We start from the raw sequence: 18,842 nt of genomic DNA, 5'->3' as shown, positions 1-18,842 counted from the left end.
GGAAGGAGGGGAGGGGGAGGGGGGGAAGGGGAGGGGGGAAGGGGGGAAGGGGAGGGGGGAAGGGGAGGGGGGATGGGGGGAAAGTGGAGGGGGCGGGGGGAAGGGGAGGGGGGAAGAGAGAGCGCGATGGGGGGGAAGAGAGAGCGCGACGGGGGGGAAGAGAGAGCGTGACGGGGGGAAGAAAGAGCGCGACGGGGGGGGGGAAGCGAGAGCGCGATGGGGGGGGAAGGTAGCCCGATGGACCCCTGTGAAGGAAGGAAGAAGGTAAGCTCTCCCTCCCTGTCCCACCCCCTCACTCTTTCCCTCCCCCCACCCTCTCTCTCTCTCTTCCCTCCCCCCCACCCTCTCTCTCTTCCCTCCCCCCCACCCTCTCTCTCTCCCCTCCCCACCCTCTCTCTCTCCCCTCCCCCCACCCTCTCTCTCTCTCCCCTCCCCCCCACCCTCTCTCTCTCTCTCCCCCCCACCTCTCTCTCTCTCTCCCCCCCACCCTCTCTCTCTCTCTCCCCCACCCTCTCTCTCTCCCCTCCCCCCCACCCTCTCTCTCACCCTCCCCCACCCTCTCTCTCCCCTCCCCCCACCCTCTCTCTTCTCCCTCCCCCCACCCTCTCTCTCTCCCCTCCCCCACCCTCTCTCTCTCCCCTCCCCCCCACCCTCTCTCTCTTCCCTCCCCCCCACCCCTCTCTCTCTTCCCTACCCCCCACCCTCTCTCTCTTCCCTCCCCCCATCCTCCTCTCTCTTCCCTCCCCCCACCTCCCTCTCATCCCTCCCCCCACCCTCTCTCTCATCCCTCCCCCCCACCCTCTCTCTCTTCCCTCCCCCCCACCCTCTCTCTCATCCCTCCCCCCTCTCTCTCCCCTCCCCCCAACCTCTCTCTCTCCCCTCCCCCCCACCCTCTCTCCCTCCCCTCCCCCCCACCCTCTCTCTCTCCCCTCCCCCACCCTCTCTCTCTTCCCTCCCCCCACCCTCTCTCTCTTCCCTCCCCCCCACCCTCTCTCTCTTCCCTCCCCCCACCCTCTCTCTCTTCCCTCCCCCCCCACCCTCTCTCTCTTCCCTCCCCCCCACCCTCTCTCTCCTTCCCTCCCCCACCCTCTCTCTCTTCCCTCCCCCCCACCCTCTCTCTCTTCCCTCCCCCCCACCCTCTCTCTCTTCCCTCCCCCCCACCCTCTCTCTCTTCCCTCCCCCCTCGCCTTTGGTCCGGCCCGACTTACCCGAGCTCAGCTGCCGCTGCGGCTCACCGGAGCTCAGCTGCCGCTGCGGCCGATTTGTTACTCCAGGCCCCGCCATCCGCCCGCTCTCCAGGGCAAGGTAAGAGCCAGGCTCCGGCCCCACACCGCCAGGGATCAGCATCCGAGGAACCCGCCCAACGTGAACGAAGACCCTCCTTACCTGTCAGGCGTGCGCCAGGCCGGGGTTTCCTTTTTTTTTCTTTTTCAAGACGTCGCGTCTCACCTGCTCCTGCTGCGCGCTCACCCTGACCCTCGTGGCTGACGCCGTTGCCCCGGGTAACGTGACGGGGGGGGGGCAGAGGTGAGGAGCTTAGCAGAAGCCCTAGGTCTGGCCTGGCTGGGCAAGAAAGTCCCAGGCTTTCAGGCCTAACAAAAAAATGGGATAAGGTAGGAAAAAGAATGTTCAGTTTAGAAAAAATACTTACAAATGAATGAAGTTTTTTTTTAAACAATTTAATAAATTCAATTTTATTTTGCTGGAAATGTATATTTGAAAAGAAAGACGCAGAAAGCAGGAAAAAGAATGGAAGCAAGATGGCGGCCACTCACCTCGGTTCAGAACGATAAGGCCCGCCCACACACGCACCGATTGGTCGACTGGTCAGGTCACCGAAGCGTAGGATTGGTCAATCGTCGAGTCACTCGACACTCAACTGTAGGATGGCACGCGCCAGGAACCCGCCGTCCGATTGGTCGACCTCGACGTCACACGGTCGCTAATGAGATGCTAATGAGCGGAACGCTGAACATTTTTTGGATACCGCGGGCGCGATTTTTGTCCGGCCGAAACGTAAATACGCCTATGACCGGTCCGGAATCGCAAGCTTTCTTTTGAGGCAACGCGCGCGTCGGTACGCTCTATAACTTTCAAACGTATAGAACACGGACAGACAGACAGACAGACAGACATCCAGACAGACAGAAGAGCCGCTTTATATATATAGATGTAATAGCAGAGCACTTGGAAAGCAGTGACAGGATCGGACAAAGTCAACATGGATTTACAAAAGGTAAATCATGCTTGACTAATCTACTGGAATTTTTTGAGGATGTAACTGTTAAAATAGCTAAGGGAGAACCAATGGATGTGGTGTATTTGGACTTTCAGAAGGCTTTCGATAAGGTCCCGCATAAGAGGTTAGCGTGCAAAATTAAGGCACATGGGATTGGGGGCAAGGTATTGACTTGGATAGAGAACTGGTTGGTGGACAGAAAGCAAAGAGTTGGAATAAACGGGTCGTTTTCCGAGTGGCAGGCAGTGACTAGTGGGGTACCGCAAGGATCGGTCCTAGGACCCCAGCTGTTCACAATATATATTACTGATCTGGACGAGGGAATTGGATGTAATATCTCCAAATTTGCAGACGACACAAAGCTGGGTGGGAGGGTATGCTGTGAGGAGGATGTCATGAAACTCCAGTACAATTTGGACAGGTTGGGTGATTGGGCAGAAACATGGCAAATGCACTATAATGTGGATAAATGTGAGGTTATCCACTTTGGTGGCAAAAACAGGAAGGCAGATTATTATTTGAATGGCAATAGATTGGGAGAAGGGGAAGTGCAAAGAGACCTGGGTGTTCTTGTGCACCAGTCGCTGAAGGTAAGCATGCAGGTGCAGCAGGCGGTTAAGAAGCCCCAACCCTTACAATGGCGACCGCGGGCAGGACTGCAGGCCGTTTTTGATATGATAAGTGGTCTGGATCTAGAGAAAGCATCAGTTATTGTCTTTCTTGCTTTCAGTCTGTGGGCAGCACTGCGGAAGGTAGTGGCAGTGTGTAAGCTGACCTATTGGGGTATAGGTGGCTGGGTTAGGAAGGGTGTGAAGAGAGAGCAGGAGGAGGTTATAGAGCGCCTTGTACAGTATGTTGGCCTTCATAGCAAAAGGGTTTGAATACAAGAACAAGGATGTCTTGCTGCAGTTGTACAGGGCCTTGGTGAGACCGCACCTTGAGTATTGTGTGCAGTTTTGGTCACCTTACCTGAGGAAGGATGTTCTTGCCATGGAGGGAGTGCAGCGAAGATTCACCAGGCTGATACCTGGGATGGCAGGAATGACGTACGAGGAGAGATTGTGTCAATTGGGCTTATACTCACTGGAGTTTAGAAGATTGAGAGGGGATCTCATCGAAACCTATAAAATTCTGTCAGGTCTGGACAGACTAGATGCAGAAAGGATGTTTCTGATGGCCGGGGAGTCCAGAACCAGGGGTCATAGTCTAAGGATAAGGGGTAAGCCATTTAGGACTGAAATGAGAAGGAATTTCTTCACCCAGAGAGTGGTGAACCTTTGGAATTCTCTGCCACAGAGGGCGGTGGAGGCCAGTTCATTAAATATATTCAAGAAAGAGTTGGATATATTTCTTGAGGCTAAAGGGATCAAGGGATATGGGGAGAAGGCAGGGACAGGGTACTGAATTTGGATGATCAGCCATGATCTCATTGAATGGCAGAGCAGGCTCGAAGGGCCGAATGGCCTACTCCTGCTCCTATCTTCTATGTTTCCAAGTTCTCCTCCAAGTCACACACTATCCTGACTTGGAAGTTTATCGCTGTTCTTTCATCGTCACTGGGTCAAAATCCTGGAACTCCCTCTCTAACAGCATTGTAGGAGTATGTTCACCACACGGACTGCAGCGGTTCAAGAAGCCAGCTCACCACCACCTTCTCAAGGGCAATTGGGGATGGGCAATAAATGCTGGCCTTGCCAGCGGCGCCCAGATCCCATGAACAAATAAAAAAAAAACATTTTGCAAATACTTCAGCCTGCTTATAAAGGTGCATTTCTAGTGGCACACTGTCATATTCATATTAAGGGACCTCCCCCTGAACCTGCCATTTTTGGTAGGGTCAGCATCAGAGGTCCCAGGTGGATGCATCCTGGATGTTATACCAGGATGCAGCCCTCACAGATTTTCAGCTCCTTTAGGTGGTAGTTCTTATGTTCATTAATAAATAGACATTCTTATTATGAACACAGCTAGCTTTTGCTAGTTACTTTATTGAGCACATGTGGACTAGGTACAGTATCTGTAGAGGCTTCCATCTTGACTGCTGCCTTCTGGGTAGCCTAGTGCCTCATGGGTAATGTAGTCTTAATATATATACAGCTGGGTAGTGTAGTCTTATATACAGCTCTACATAGCTCTACGGCTCCACCTAGTGTCCACTATAGAATGACATGTTATTGATCATTACATCCCCCTTTCTTTGAGGTTTAACAAAATCAACATCAATCAACTTTCAAGAAACAATAAAGATAATATCAGTAACACTTTTGTTAGTGCTCTATAAACATAAACATTTTCAAAACAGTCAACACATTTTCAAAGCTTTACATTCTACTCAAAGATTAAGTCTATCAGGCTTTTTTACTTCACGTGTGGATCTTCTCAACAGGGGTAAGTCTGATGTGTCTTCATGAGATTGTTCTGGCGGTGAATGACAAGATGCAGTTGCGGCATTGTCATCAATCTGCTCTTGTATAGATCGAGGTCTCCTTGCGATCTTTGCTTGGAGAGGGTTTCAGTGTTTCCTTCACTCTTCATGCCATAACTCTCAATGTAGTCAATGCACTCTCGAAAAACTGCTGGCAGCAGGATCCCATCATACAGCATAGTTCTCTCAGCAGCCTCGGCTAATGGAACACCAAAGATTGGCCTGAGGGAAGAAAGAGTATCCACCGGAACTGCTTCCTGCTCTGGTGCAGGCTTCTTCTTTTTCTTTTTCTCTTTCCACTGCTTAACAACATCTGCTGTGGTTATATCTTTGGATTTTTTCTCCTTGTGTTTTTCCTCTTTGTGCTTTTCTTCCTTTGGCTTCTCTTTGACCTGAAAGTCTTTTTCTTTCTTCTTGGAGAAACTAGGCTTTTTGAAGACATGGATACCCTTTGGCCTTTTCATCCTTGATGGGCTCTCTGCTTCATCACCTGAGTCATCTGGTCTGCTTATGGCACAGTTTATACGGTAGACTCTCTTGACCAGTTCTAAGTCTTCACAAGCTTTGTCACCAAGTATCGAATCAAGTCTTTCAGCCACAACAGAAAACATGAGATGATGCACTTTGTCTTTGACTGTCACTTTAAGTCTGCATACACCTAAGCTATCTATTTTCTGTCCATTATAGTCCTTCAGTAGTACTGACTTTTTCTGTATTTTGGGCTTTTCTTTCATATTGTTAATGTCACTCATACTGATTAAGTTTGCTTTTGCCCCAGTGTCTAGTTTCAAGGTAACTAATGCTCCATTTACCTGCAGTGGGATCATCCATTTGTCCTCTTTTACTGCATTAACTTTATGTTCAGCATTGTCCATTTCTGAGGGCTGCACATTTTCTGTATCCTTTTTGATATTGTCACATGACACCATTCCTACAAAAAATGTCTCACTTAAATCAGTGTCCTCAATTACATTAACTCGTTGCCCTTTCTTAGTTTGTACTTTTGAAAAGCATTGTTTGGCAAAGTGATTCTTTCCATTACACTTTGTGCACATTTTTCCAAACGCTGGGCATTGTCTTAACTGGTGTTTGTAACCACAGCGTTTACAATTAAAAATTTCATCCTCCGATTGCTTTTCATTTCTGTTCTGCCCACGTTTCTTCCCCTTGTAGGACACAGCACCAACAGCAGCATTATCACTCATTACAATCGCATCATTATTGATTTCACTGAAAGTCTTCGCGTGCTTTCGAGCTAGCTCACTGGCTTGGCATATTTTCACCGCATTTTCCAAATTTAGTTCGGTTTCTCTCAACAGACGTTCCCTGACTTTTTTTATCATGAATACCAAACACAATCTGGTCATGAATCATGGATGCTTTGAGCTCAGAGAAATTACATGTCTGTGCTTTCAGTTTCAGATCAGTTATAAAGCTATCAAAAGTCTCATTTTGCTGCTGTGTCTGAGAACGGAAGATGTATCTTTCATAGGTCTCATTCTTTTTGGGAGAGCAATGTGCATCAAATTTTTTTAGCACATCTTCTAATTTTTCTCTGTTCTCCTCTGGATTAAATACAAATGTATTAAATACCTCTATCGCCTGTGGGCCTGCAACCGTAAGCAGCAACGCTATCTTCCTTGCGTTTGGCTTCGTACCGAATCCGATGGCTGCAATGTAGAGTTCAAATTGTTGTTTAAGAGTCTGCCAATTGTAGTCGAGATTTCCTGTGAGTTTCAAACGCTCTGGTGGCTTCAAATTCTCCATGTCGCTTTTCACAATTTTTAGCAGATCTTCACCATCCTGGTACCATCTTATGTTCATTAATAAATAAACATTCTTATTATGAACACAGCTAGCTTTTGCTAGTTACTTTATTGAGCACATGTGGACTAGGTACAGTATCTGTAGAGCTTCCATCTTGACTGCTGCCTTCTGGGTAGCCTAGTGCCTCATGGGTAATGTAGTCTTAATATATATACAGCTGAGTAGTGTAGTCTTATATACAGCTCTACATAGCTCTACGGCTCCACCTAATTTCCACTATAGAATGACATGTTATTGATCATTACAGTAGTGCGGAAATGGCCAACTCTTCTGGCCTCCAAGTGACTGGGACTGGATCTTTCAGTGCTTCAGTGATCAGATTGGTACCATTCCAGCAGCATTCCCACTGCCTAGTGATCAAGTGGAAGCAAGGCTCAGTACTAGCAGCCTGGCTAGGTTCACCCCAAGATGGTGCTGCACCTCAGGACAGTATTACATGTGTGCCCACCCACCAGCCCTCTCAGATGTCTGCACATGTGGCAGAAAGTAGCCAGAGCCCGGCTGCCTTTTTAGCCGTAGATGAACCACAACCTGCAAAAAGTCCTTTTAAAGCCTCAGCTACCCTGAGTCATGGGCTACTTCAGTCGCAAAAGGCTTCTGGAGAGAAGCACCAGCTGGTCTCTCTGCTGCTTCATTCCACTGAGGGAGCCCTGAGGAGAAGTAGATTAGGATTGAAAGGGCACACAATTACAGACATCATGGGGAAGCATGATAACAAGGCATCTAGGACTATGTTAATTAAGAAATTATTACCACAGATATTATATTTGCAGGCTGCTTTTTTGGCAAGGTAGAGGAATGACTTGCAGAATGTTTGCAAAATGGTAGACATGGGAGCTAAATGTCTGGATTTGAAGGAATTGTAGTTTCTGGAAAGGGGAACATGGTGACAGGACTCTTTTTGCAGTGGCCACAGGTAGTGTTTAGGAAAAGGTGTCCTTTATGAGCTCTGCCCACAGATATTTTACAGCTGGCAAAGGTTCTCCTGTGTAACTTCCCTTGCAGTGGGGCCTCAGCTTCCTGATCACCAGTTGGCCTTATGCCCCTTCCTCCTGCTCCTCTGGGGCAGACATCGGAAATCGTCTTTGGACAGAAAAGTCAGCAATGCGCTGTACAAGACAACCTGGCTGGGCTGTACAGCAGAGCACCCCCAGATCTGAAGTATGCCTTCAGAATACCAATATGGAATAAGTTGTGGTGAGCGCTGAGTTGCTGTAAACCTCCAAAAGAGAACTGAACCAGTTCCTGGCTGGGGTGGAGATCATGCCATACAAGGGGTAGGCACCAATTAATATAACTTATGGTCAATGTGGTCACCTGGACTGGTATTGATCACCTAGATTCTTGTTTTCCTAATTGGCTTTGAGTTTTAATCTGGCTTTTCACCTCTCCCAAGAGATTACATGGCTCCTAGTGGGTAGGGAGTGTCTTAATTGTGATACTTAAGGCATCGCGACTGTATGGGACAGGCTAGACCAGCTGGTCTTTTCATGTCTGATATTTTGGTATGGTCATATACACATCTATATACATACACATACACAATGCTTTTCAAATCTACTGCAAGTAAAAGAAAAATCAAAACCTAGTAACATTATAGGTTCTGTTGTGATTTCAACATCGCTCAGGCCCTATGTCATAAAATTAGCAATATCCTTTGTCATAAATCACATCTTCATCTTCAAATAATATCAGAACTAATATGTAATTTAATGTAATATAGTAATCCACTCAGAGTTCAGATAACAATCATAAACAACAGGAGTTTCACTCTCTTGGATTATGATTGCATTCAAACTCCGGAGTTGTATTATTATTTTGCAATTCACTTATATAGATATATATTATCACATTTTAAAATGATCTACAATATTGTTTCCTATTTGATTCTATTAATATATTAGAAGTCACACAACACCAGGTTATAGTCCAACAGCTTTATTTGAAATCACAAGCTTTCGGAGCGCTGCTCCTTCTTCAGGTGAAGTGGAGAAATGCATAAAGACACAGCTTATATAGTCAGAGAATCATGTCAGATGTTTACAGGTAACCTTTCCAACTGCCATTTATCACACCTCGGCAGAGAGATAATCACAGCAGTCAAAGGTGTGAATGGTGCCCAAACAGGTCAGTCAGGGAAACATTACATCAAAGAACAATGAGGTGGGGTCACAAGGGGTCAAATATTGCAGATGCTGGGGTCTGTATGAAAAACAAAAAAACAGACAAAAAACATTTTTTTTGGCTGGAAATCACAGCAGGTCCGGCCGCATCTGTGTAGAGAGAACAAGCCAATGTCGACTCGAGTCTGGATGACCCTGCGTCAGGTGGGGTTACATGTAGCGTGACATGAACCCAAGATCTCTGTTGAGGCCGTCCTCATGGGTGCGGAACTTGGCTATCAGTTTCTGCTCGACGATTTTGCGTTGTCGTGTGTCTCGAAGGCCGCCTTGGAGAATGCTTACCCGAAGATCGGAGGCTGAATGTCCTTGACTGCTGAAGTGTTCCCCGACTGGGAGGGAACACTCCTGCCTGGTGATTGTTGCGCGGTGTCCGTTCATCCGTTGTCGCAGTGTCTGCATGGTCTCGCCGATGTACCATGCTCCGGGGCATCCTTTCCTGCAACGTATGAGGTAGACAACGTTGGCCGAGTCACATGAGTATGTACCATGTACCTGGTGGGTGGTGTCCTCACGTGTGATGATGGTATCTGTGTTGATGATCTGGCATGTCTTGCAGAGGTTGCTGTGGCAGGGTTGTGTGGTGTCGTGGTCGCTGTTCTCCTGAAAGCTGGGTAATTTGCTGCGAACGATGGTCTGTTTGAGGTTAGGCGGCTGTTTGAAAGCGAGTAGTGGAGGCGTGGGGATGGCCTTAGCGAGGTGTTCGTCGTCATCGATGACATGTTGAAGGCTGCGAAGAACATGGCGTAGTTTCTCCGCTCCGGGGAAGTACTGGACGACGAAGGGTACTCTGTTGGTTGTGTCCCGTGTTTGTCTTCTGAGGAGGTCTATGCGATTTTTCGCTGTGGCCCGTCGGAACTGTCGATCAACGAGTCGAGCGTCATATCCCGTTCTTACAAGGGCGTCTTTCAGTGTCTGTAGGTGTCCATCGCGTTCCTCCTCGTCTGAGCAGATCCTGTGTATTCGCAGGGCTTGTCCATAGGGGATGGCTTCTTTAACGTGGTTAGGGTGGAAGCTGGAGAAGTGAAGCATCGTGAGGTTGTCCGTGGGCTTGCGGTAGAGTGAAGTGCTGAGGTGTCCGCCTTTGATGGAGATTCGTGTGTCCAGGAATGAGACCGATTCTGAGGAGTAGTCCATGGTGAGTTTGATGGTGGGATGGAACTTGTTGATGTTATCGTGTAGTCTTTTCAGTGATTCTTCGCCGTGGGTCCATAGGAAGAAAATGTCATCGATGTATCTGGTGTATAACGTTGGTTGGAGATCCTGTGCAGCGAAGAAGTCTTGCTCGAACTTGTGCATGAAGATGTTTGCGTATTGGGGTGCGAATTTGGTCCCCATGGCTGTTCCGTGTGTTTGGGTAAAGAACTGGTTGTCGAAGGTGAAGACATTGTGGTCAAGGATGAAGCGGATGAGTTGTAGGATGGCGTCTGGAGATTGGCTGACACCACACAACCCTGCCACAGCAACCTCTGCAAGACATGCCAGATCATCAACACAGATACCATCATCACACGTGAGGACACCACCCACCAGGTACATGGTACATACTCATGTGACTCGGCCAACGTTGTCTACCTCATACGTTGCAGGAAAGGATGCCCCGGAGCATGGTACATCGGCGAGACCATGCAGACACTGCGACAACGGATGAACGGACACCGCGCAACAATCACCAGGCAGGAGTGTTCCCTCCCAGTCGGGGAACACTTCAGCAGTCAAGGACATTCAGCCTCCGATCTTCGGGTAAGCATTCTCCAAGGCGGCCTTCGAGACACACGACAACGCAAAATCGTCGAGCAGAAACTGATAGCCAAGTTCCGCACCCATGAGGACGGCCTCAACAGAGATCTTGGGTTCATGTCACGCTACATGTAACCCCACCTGACGCAGGGTCATCCAGACTCGAGTCGACATTGGCTTGTTCTCTCTACACAGATGCGGCCGGACCTGCTGTGATTTCCAGCCAAAAAAAATGTTTTTTGTCTGTTTTTTTGTTTTTCATACAGACCCCAGCATCTGCAATATTTGACCCCTTGTGACCCCACCTCATTGTTCTTTGATGTAATGTTTCCCTGACTGACCTGTTTGGGCACCATTCACACCTTTGACTGCTGTGATTATCTCTCTGCCGAGGTGTGATAAATGGCAGTTGGAAAGGTTACCTGTAAACATCTGACATGATTCTCTGACTATATAAGCTGTGTCTTTATGCATTTCTCCACTTCACCTGAAGAAGGAGCAGCGCTCCGAAAGCTTGTGATTTCAAATAAAGCTGTTGGACTATAACCTGGTGTTGTGTGACTTCTTACATTTGTCCACCCCAGTCCAACTCCGGCATCTCCACATCATTAATATATTACTCGTGGATTTGAAACAAAACATGCACTGTTGCTTAAAATACAATAAAAAACAATTTAATTAAACTGCATTGGAAATAATTACAATCCATCTGATTTTATTTATTTTGCCAGATATAAAGATGAAAATCTATGATGCAGAGGATATACAGTGAATCAGATGAGTAAATATTGTGCATTGCATGAAGCTCCATCAATGTCATAGTCACTGTAGTTTTGCCTGAGAGCCCTTGTCAGGTCACTGAGACAGCTCACAGGGAATGAATCATCAAGAAAATAAATCTTACCTTTCACCCATTATATTTGATCTTCTTAGCAAAATCCTGCTTATTGTACCAAATGATGCCAGATTTCTGTACTTTAAAGGATACTCTTGGGATGCATAGGCCGATTAAACTGAAAAATAAAACTGTTCCAAGGAACATCTGTCAAACTACAATACTCTGGTATCAGCTGCATATTACTGAATGCAGTGCATTAAACTGCAAAGCTGTTCCTTTCCTATATTAATGGATCTTTCCTTTGCCTTGTTTGTCACTGTTTCTCTAATGAAGGAACCCAAACTGGGTGGACAGTTTCCACTGAAAATAATTACTGTGTATTAACTCATTTTCTTCCCAGGGCTTTTTTTGCACTGTTTGCTATTTTCAGGATTTACCCTCTTCATACACAATGGGTTAAACATGGATTTAAGAAGAGGAATAAGATTCTTAATTATAAGCATGAAGTGCAAGCTATTGATGGCCAGTAAAAATTGATAAGTATTGATGGCAGGAGCTTATGTCAAATATGCAGACTTTACCATAATATAAGTGCTCTTCCCTTAGGCAATCCCTCGGAACCGAGGATGACTTAATTATGGAGGCCTTGAGTGCAGACCAGGTGCTGTGGACACTCTGGGCTCGAATTTCCAAGCCCTTTGGAGGCAGGTTTGGAGGCGGGAGTGGTGGGAAAATTACAGAATCAGGGGGCAGGAACCCATCCCGCCCCCAACCCGCCTCCATGCCAATGTCCCAGGAGGCGGCTATCCGACCTGTGCTGGGAGCCGCCTCCCCAAGGCGGGAAGGGGATTAGAGCCAATTAACTGTTAGTTACAGGTAGTTAACAGGCAGTTTTTTGCCTAATCCCTATTTTTAGCCCTGAAGTGTGGGCTTCCCGACGGTTCCGAACCACGCCAAGTTAGCAAGGCGGACCGTCGGTCTGAAGGGGTTGGAGGGGTCGAGATGTCCGTTGTGCAGGTGAGTGATGGGTGCATATGTGCAGAGGTAAGTGTGTGAGGTAAGTGTAAAGTGTTTTAAGAAGTTTTACTTACCTTTACTTTCTCCTGCAGGCTTCCTTCCTTCAGTTCTCAGGAGTCCCTCAGTTCACCGGCACAGAAAGCAGAATGGCCGCTGAACTGTCAAAAGTTGCAGCATTCTGCTTTCTGGTCTGGAGAGATCTCTAACTGTCGCTGATTTTTCAACTGTCAAAAGCTCTTGACAGATGAAATGTCAATCACTGACGTCACCAGTAACCAGGTGTCCCTTAATTGGCTTGCTGAGCCCGCTGGGCAGGCTTAACAAGGTCAATCAAGGGAAAATAGCGTGGGTTGGCATCAAGTCGATGGAGGTGGGACTACAACCCAAAAAGTGGGAATCCTGCCTCCATCACGTCCCCATTGACAAAATCCAGCCCTCTGTGTCTCTGCATCACTGGGAGTCATCAGGTTGTTTGTGAGGTGCAGGCTGAATAGGGCTTTCTTAGTGGGGTCTTTGAGTGCTCCAGTATTGATATTCCTGCGGCATTGTTTCTGTTGCCGCCGCTGTTTTGGGGCTACATTGATGGAGATGACAGAGCAGATTAGGCGGTGGTCTGTCCAGCAGTCATCAGCTCCTGTTATGGCACGGGTGATGCGGACGTCCTTGCAGTCCCTCGCTCAGATGATGACCTAGTCCAGCAGATGCCAATGCTTGGAGCAAAGGTACTGCCATGAAGCCTTGTACTTGTCTCTCTGACGGAACAAGGTGTTGGTTATGATAAGGCCATGTTCTAAGCATTTCGACAGGAGGAGGGTACCGTTGGAGTTGGCTTTCCCTACCCCCTCTCTGCTGATCACACCTCCCCAGAGGTCTGTGTCCTTTCCAACTCTGGCGTTAATGTCGCCGAGGAGGATCAGCTTGTCACCCGTTGGGACTCGGGACAGGGATTGTTCGAGGCTGGAGTTGAATTCCTCTTTGGTCTCATCTGTGGTTTCCAGTGTTGGGGCGTACTCACTGAAGACCGTAGCACACTGGTTCCGGGCTAAGGTGAGCTGAAGAGTCATGAGGCGCTTCTTTATACCGCTAGGAGAGTCTTTGAGATGCCCAACTAGTTCATTTTTTATGGCGAAGCCTACCCCATGGAGGCGGCGTTCTTCTTCAGGTTTGCCTTTCCAGAAGAAGGTGTAGCCACCGCCTTGCTCCTTGAGCTGGCCTTCCCCTGCCCGCTGGGTCTCACTTAGGGCGGCGATGTCAATGTCAAAACGTCTGAGCTCCCGGGCAACGATAGCAGTACGGCGTTCCGGTCTGTCACTGTTGGGGTTGTCCATGAGGGTCCTGCTGTTCCAGGTCCCGAACTTCATTTTAAAGGTGGAAGATGCCTGTGCGTGAATTCTTTTAACGTGGGGTGGCCGTTGCACACCAGCTACCACACGGGCTTGACAGGGCAAGGTCTTGGTCCAATGGCAAGGGAATCCAAGATGATTGGAGACCAGGCTCTGCTACAATGGCCCAGCACACACACAGAAACATACTGCTACTGTCCTCCTCCCTCCTTCCCGCAGGTCCTCTCTGCCTGGGTTTTGTAGGATGCATTTGGTCCTCCCGACCTCGCTGTTAGCCCATGCCACACCTCCCCTGGGCCCCGACCCCGCTGCTGGTCCATGCTGCACCACTCCTGGGCCTTGACCTCACTGCTGGGCTCGTCCTCGCTCCTTGGTCCCGGCCTCAGACATGAATGATGTTGGCTTTCACAAGATCAAGTTAGCACTGATATTCTCGCGATCCCTGGCCCTGAGCTCCACTCGCGATCCACTGGTCACTAGATCACTAGTCCAGTGGAGAAGCATAGTCTTGACGGCAGAGAGGTCTGGGAATTTGGAAGCTAAGCTTAAGTGAAGAGCTAGTGCTCATTGATGAGGACAAAGAACAAACATGGTCGGGGGATGGGCAGTGGGCACAGGTAACTTTAACCTTGCAGCTTGAACTTGCAGTTAGGGATAAAATACACCCACTATTAGAGCCAGGAGAACTTAAACAGCAGAAGAGAGGAGACCGGGGGGAAAAAGAGGAAAGGATGGCAACGGATGGCCAAGGATGGCAAAGGAGCTCCCAAGGGAGCTGCCAGCTCAGGAGTCATTTTGTAAAAAAAATGTAAGTGCAGATGGCATTGTACTCACAATCGGTTGAATCAGAGATTATTTTCAGAGATTCGTTGCGTGATAATTGCCACTTGTCGATGACAGTTAAGGAAAGATTAAGTGGAAATTTATCAGGTCAATTTCTTCCCATTAATTTGGATAAAATATTATAAAACTCTTGCACTTTGATATAATGGCTAGGCTGTTAATCTGTGCAGAGAGCCAGGTCAAATAATATCCTGCCACTGCTTTTGATCTGAAGATTTGTTATGTGTATTTCCATACTTCAGCTGAAAATTGCAGACATCATTTAATTTATTTATACGTAAACTTCAATTTGGCAAAAAAATGGGCTGAGCTACAGTTCAGGGGGCAGGACATGCCAAATTTTGTGAAAGGCATCCCACCTCCTAATTTGGATGGGTTACTAGCGCATCAAAAGTTTGCACAGGGAGAGTAGTGTAAGGGGGGGCTTCTATTAATTGGTTTAAGGTAATTTACCTGGTCTGCAGCCTTTGCCTGCACTCTCACCAATTCCAAATAAATCAATTTTAAAACAGCGGTTTCGAATCACTACCCCACCTTCCAGTTCTGACTGCAGGACTTATAATTAATGATATTAAAATGGACACGTGGTTAGGATGAGAGAAAAATCAAGTTTTATTAACTACAAGAAACTATAATCAAATATCAAACTATACCACACGAACACAGTAATTACAGTAAAATTGCTTAAATGGGGGAATGCAGATGGTAAAAACGAGGGGTAAGTGACTACAATGTTGATTAAACAATCTTAGCAATATCCCCTTAATTACCATCCCCCAACTCCTTACTAGGTTGCTTTGCTGAGGAGTCAGAAACTGTGGTCCAGCGAAGTGAGAGAGAGAGAGAGGCTCACCTTTGGTCCCAGGAAGTAAAGAGAGAGCGATAGCTTCTCAGGAGCTATCATATATACCTGGTGAGGCCCCCTGCTGTTTGCCTGACTGGAAAATTCACGCCCAAAAAGTTCCAATTCACAAGAGAAAAGCTGTGATTGACTAACTCAAAGTGGCTGGACTGGGTTAGTGTGTCTGCACTGTGGGGCTGAAATGATCCCGCCCACATCTGGAGTTTACCTGGGCTGAAACAAAAGGGAATACTACTGCTCTATTGTCCAGAATGAGTGATTTAAACCCATTCAGTTCTTAAACGGTTGCAGATCCAAAGTCCATTTCAGGGTTTCAGTCTCTCATTGTCGGTGAGGGAGCTCTGAATGGCTGTGTAAACAGAAGCAGTTTCAAATCGATTGTCCTGCAGTCAGTTCTCAAGTGGGCAATTGCTTAAGTCAATAAACAACTTCAAGTGCTGAGAGGGAACCTCCCTTTGATTGGCAGGTCTGACTCAGCCACTGCTAGATCCTCCCACTTTATACACAGGCATCCTTGCTGTGAGCTGCTTGTCCTTTTGCCATGCTTTCTCTGGCCATTTTAAAACCTTTTATGATTGCCCAACCTCCAGGGAACGATGTTATTAATAAAGTACTGTCTTAAGGTGTGTGAATATTTTCCACAGAGCTCCTTGACTCCCGTGTTGTCCACGTCTTTCCATCTCAGAGCAGTCTTTTGGGGTTCTCGGCACATTTTAAAACACTGCAGACCAGTCACATCACCCAATTCTTTGTCCAGGATGTGGACCAATATTTTCAATCTTCAGGGAAATAGGGGAAATTTTGCAACCCCTACATTCCTCCCTTTTGATACTCCCAACTTGCTTGTAGTATCAACTCGAAGGAGTGAGCAACATTTTCAGACCCCCTCACAAACAACCATCCCCTGTATTTACCTAACAGCTACCTGCCACTGATCCCCCGAACCGTCCTTTCCCCTAAAATTCGAGAAAAACCGTGGTACGGTAGGCATCTTACAGATAGATCAATTTACAATAAAGGGTCACCTCCCCCTGCATCACTTGTAAAATTACAATGCATTCAAAATTTACAATCACTTTTTACATTATAACTTATTACAAAATGTTGCAATCTTAGTTACACAATGTAATCAAAATGATCCCAAGCACGGAGAGGATCCTACGCCTCTGCTCAACTTGGGGCTGTAACACAAAATACAAAAAAACTTGAACAACATGCTTAAACAAACCCTGACCATCATGTGCCAATGATGGGTTGCGAAATTCGAATGGGTATTGCTCCTCCCACCCGGGCAGTAAAAGTACCTCCCACCCCCCTTCGAATGTCTTAAACTTTAAAACAGGCAGATTGGATTTACTGACCAGCCTGCTTCACCAGCCCCGAGCCATTCCCTTGTCCCTGTGTGGAGGCAGGGTACCCCTCATGTTTAAAATTCCCTGGCACAGACCGAGACCGGGGAGTATGGGATCACGACTCCCAGTCCCTCCCCCTCCCATCTACCCTCGACTGGCTGCAGAAAATGATGGGTGCCTGTGTGGCAGCTCTCCCTGGCCCCACACTGAAACCTGGATCCCAGATCCGGCCACCCACTCATCCTTCCCAGCCACACTTACCCTCTTTGCCCGTGGGCCCCCGGGTGAGTTCCTCCCTCCCCCAACCACACCCACGCGACACTTGGGCCTCCCCCTCCCTTTTACAATCTTTCCCGGGCCATCACCACCCACCCCCGGGGAATGCGTCCCTATCTGACAAGGCGCCCGCGCTTCCCCATCATGACTCCTCAACAGCGAGGTCTCCCACAAGTGAACTTCGGTCAGGATAGTGCTGGGTTGGGGGCCGTGCCCCACCCAGCTGGGGCCATCTCCTCTCTGTAGGAGGAGTAGGCAAGTTCCTCCGGATGCTGTCCGGTTTCTCCCGAAGGCCGCTGCGGGTTTTCCCTCTGGATTCGTCCGGTGGCGAGGTGATCCCCAACATTCCGTATCCGTATCTTCATTCGATGCCCAGCTCGGGCTGGGCGAACAGGGCTGCTTCATTTTCCAATCTCCTGCAAAAACTTAAAAGGACACGCAGCCAGGTCTCACTGACCTGCTGCCTTAGGTGGAGACATGGTCGGGTCCCTCGACCTCGGACCAAAATGCAAACATTTGGCACACATGTAAACTTAAAGGGCTAGAAATTCAGTTGGTTGCGCCAGCCGTTAGCGCCTTAGGAGGAGTAGATGTCGAGCGCTAGGCGCTTAGCGCCCGGGCGCAGCGCGATCTGCACCTCGCCCCAACTTCAGTAGACATTTAGCGCCGGCGCAAAGTCTTTGCACGGGCTCAGCTGCGCGCGCAGATCATGACGTCATTTCCTCGTGCAACGCCCTTTGTGCGCCCCCAACCGGATCTTCAGTCGCGCCGGCCCATTGTGCGCCGGGCGGCCCTAGCGACTGTTGAGTGGAACGGTGCTCAGCCAATGCGGGCGTCGGGGAGCGCAAATTAAAGGGCACTTCCCCTGCACTATAAAAGGCTGCCATTTTGCAGCACTCATTCTTGTGAAACGGATCTTTGGAGAGAGACCAAGGTAGAGAGCTTACTGCTTTGGCCCAACACTAGGACAGGTACTTCTGGCTTCAGGCCACAGCTTTGCAATTGTCTTTGCCTTCATTGATATCTCATTGTTTGCCAGCATATTATGGGGGCTGCAATGGGTGTCAACGCTGGCTTTCACAATTACATCCAAAGGGCTCACAGACGCCATGAGAGAGTGCGAGCCCTGGTTAGACGGAAAGGGGGCAACAGGCGTCGCCAAGGGAGGCCTTACCCACCCAGGGTCTACCGCCAGCAGTTCTCCTAGCTCAACATGTCTGACGAGCAGTGTGTTAGGAGGCTGCGATTCCGAAGGGAGGTGGTCACAGAGATCTGCCAGCTGCTTCAGAGAGATCTGCAGCCACAGCTGAGGTGCAGGACGTCTCTGTCGGTGGCAGTGAAGGTGACGGTGGCTCTCAACTTCTATGCCACCGGCTCCTTCCAATCCGCTGCAGGGGACATTGCCAACACCTCCCAGTTCGCCGTGCATTGCTGCATCCGCCAGGTGACCAATGCCCTTTTCAGAAGGAGACGTCAGTTCATCTCCTTCCCCATGACCCTGGACAAGCAGCAACAGCGTGCAATGGGATTTGGAAGAATAGCGGGCTTCCCCATGGTGCAGGGCGCCATTGACTGCACGCATGTGGCTTTGCGGGCACCTGTGGAGAATGCCGAGGATTACCGCAACCGGAAGGGCTACCATTCGCTGAACGTGCAGCTGGTGTGTGACCACAGGCAGCTCATCCTAGCTGTCAATGCCCGCTTTCCAGGCAGCAGCCACGATGCCTTCCTCCTGCGACAGACTACTGTGGCTGGCATGTTCCAGGCACAGCCTCAGCCACGAGGATGGCTTATCGGGGACAAAGGCTATCCGTTGTGTACCTGGCTCATGACCCCGCTCCGCGCGCCCAGGACCCCTGCTGAAGAGGCATAAAACGAGAGCCATCAAGTGACCAGGAAC

The sequence above is a fragment of the Somniosus microcephalus genome, chromosome 1 (assembly GCF_052327205.1).
Source record: "Somniosus microcephalus isolate GS21.2 chromosome 1, FLI_Smic_1.0, whole genome shotgun sequence".
NCBI classification, from domain to species: Eukaryota; Metazoa; Chordata; class Chondrichthyes; order Squaliformes; family Somniosidae; genus Somniosus; species Somniosus microcephalus.
The sequence above is the reverse complement of the archived record's forward strand: the minus strand, read 5'-3'. Positions refer to the sequence as shown.